Genomic DNA, 2,794 nt, shown 5'->3' with positions numbered 1-2,794 from the left:
ATTAATCCTAGATACAAGGACCAGATCAAGAGAGGACTCACATATTTATTTCAAATAAATAATACTGAAGAGGTAAATATGTTTATTCTATGGAATGTGCACCAAGCTGTTATGAGGGGTTTACTTATCAAAATGGGTGTGTACGAAAAGAGGAGGAGAACCAAAGAGATATCCGACTTACTACACCAAATTCAAACTTTAGAGAAAAAACGCAAATCTTCACTAGATACTAACGACGCTAAAGCTCTCCAAGACTTATGGCAGACCCTAGCTGGCTGCCTTCTTACTCTCAGAGCTTAGTAAAGACCTTTCCAAAGCTACAGCATCTTGGGCAGGAAAAATAGCCCTCACTAAAATGTTCCTCTTGCCTCATGTATTATACTTTTTCAGGGCAATTCCTCTACCCATATTATCCACCTATCTTAAGACACTCCAAAAAAATTATAGACAACTATTTTTTGGGAGCACAAAAAAGCAATAGTGAATAGGTTATCCTTTTACACTCCTGCACTCCAGGCGGGCCTAGGAGCTCCAAACCTTTCTATGTATTACAAAGTGGTTATTTTAGACCAGACAAGATTCGGTGGTCTCCATTGGCAGATAAATGATGGCTTCCAATAGAGCAACAAGCACTGTCTGCTAATCTCCAAGACCTGCTGGGAACTAACATTAACACATAAAGTGCCTAGATCCTTCTTGGAAACCGCCAACCACCTTCCGCACCTGGACTTCTACCTGCAGACTAAAAGGACATGATCAATGCACGATTGACTCAAACACTCCACTAACTACACTATCCTTGCTTATCCCGAACCTAAACACTTCCTCCTGGAATTGTCAAGGACTCACTCCGATAGCCTATATGTACACCCAACAAACGCTACGTCCATTTTGTGACTTACACAAGAATTGCAATATTCCACACAAAGACTTCTACAAATATTTACAAATTTGCCATTTCTGGCATCTTCGAAAAGAGGAGATGCTCCTTTCTTAACCACTTCAATACCAGGCACTTCCCCCCTTCCTGCCCAAGCCAATTTTCAGCTTTCAGCACTGTCACTTTTTAAATGACAATTGCGCGGTCATGCTGCACTGTACCCAAACAAAATTTGTATCAATTTGTTCCCACAAATAGAGCTTTCTTTTGGAGGTATTTGATCACCAGTGTGGTTTTTATTTTTGCTAAACAAATAAAAAAAGACCAAACATTTTGAAAAAAAAAGTTTCCTTGTTTCGGTTATAGAATTAAAAAATGTAAGTTTTCTCCTTCACTGATGTGCACTGATAAGCTGCACTGATGAGCACTGATAAGGCAGCACCGATGAGGTGGCACCAATGAGATGGCATTGATAAGGTGGCACTAATGGGCACTGATGGACACTGATAGGCCACACTGATGGGTGGCATTGATATGCAGCACTGATGGGCATTGATAGGTGGCACTGATATGCAGCACTGATGGGCATTGATAGGCGGCACTGATGGGTACTCATAGGTGGCACTGCTGGGCACTGAAAGGTTGCACTAATGGGTATTTATGGGTGGCACTGACAGGTAGCACTGATGAACACTGATGGGCACTAGGGATGAGCCAAACACCCCCGGTTCGGTTCGCAGCAGAACATGCGAACAGGCAAAAAATTTGTTTGAACACCGTTAAAGTCCATGGGACACAAACATGAATAATCAAAAGTGCCAATTTTAAAGGCTTATATGCATGGTATTGCCATAAAAAGTGTTTGGGGACCTGGGTCCTGCCCCAGGGGACATGTATCAATGCAAAAAAAAGTTTTAAAAACGGCCATTTTTTCGGGAGCAGTGATTTTAATAATGCTTAAAGTGAAACAATAGAAGTGAAATATTCCTTTAAATTTCGTACCTGGGGATGTCTATAGTATGCCTGTAAAGTGGTGCATGTTTCCCATGTTTAGAACAGTCTGAGAGCAAAATGACATTTCTAAAGAAAAAAAAAGTCATTTAAAAGTACTCGCGGCTATAATGAATTGTCGGTCCCAGCAATGCACATAAAAGTTAAAAAAAACCCTCTGGTACGGAATTTGGGGGGACCCCCACGTAATTTTTTTCCTTTTAAATTTTGGTTTGAGGTTCCCCTTAATATTCATACCAGACCCAAAGGGCCTGGTAATGGACTGTGGGGGAATGCCATGCCATTTTTTTCAATGACTTTTATGTGTATTGCCTGGACCGACAATTCATTATAGCCACGAGTACTTTTAAATTACTTTTTTTCCTTTAGAAATGTCATTTTACTCTCGGACTGTTCTAAACACGGGAAACATGCGCCCCTTTACAGGCATACTATAGACACCCCCCAGATACAAAATTTAAAGGAATATTTCACTTTTATTTTTTCACTTTAAGTATTATTAAAATCACTGCTCCCGAAAAAACTGTTATTTTTAAAACCTTTTTTTGCATTGATACATGTCCCCTGGGGCAGAACTCAGGTCCCCAAACACTTTTTATGACAATACCATGCATATAAGCCTTTAAAATTAGCACTTTTTATTTCTCCCATAGACTTTTAAAGGTTGTTCCGCGGCTTTCAAATTTGGTACGAACACCTCAAATTGTTCGGTATTCAGTGAACAGGAAAACACCCGATGTTCAAGTCGAACTAACGCTCAACTCGAACATCTGGGTAATCCATAATGGGCACTGATAGGTGGCACTGCTGGCCAATGATGGGCACTGATGGCTGGCACTGAGAGATTGCAGTGCTAGGCATCACTGGTGGAACTGGCATTTTTAATGGGCACTGATCGACAGC

This window comes from Aquarana catesbeiana, linkage group LG02 (assembly GCF_042186555.1).
Source record: "Aquarana catesbeiana isolate 2022-GZ linkage group LG02, ASM4218655v1, whole genome shotgun sequence".
Classification (NCBI taxonomy): Eukaryota; Metazoa; Chordata; class Amphibia; order Anura; family Ranidae; genus Aquarana; species Aquarana catesbeiana.
The sequence above is the reverse complement of the archived record's forward strand: the minus strand, read 5'-3'. Positions refer to the sequence as shown.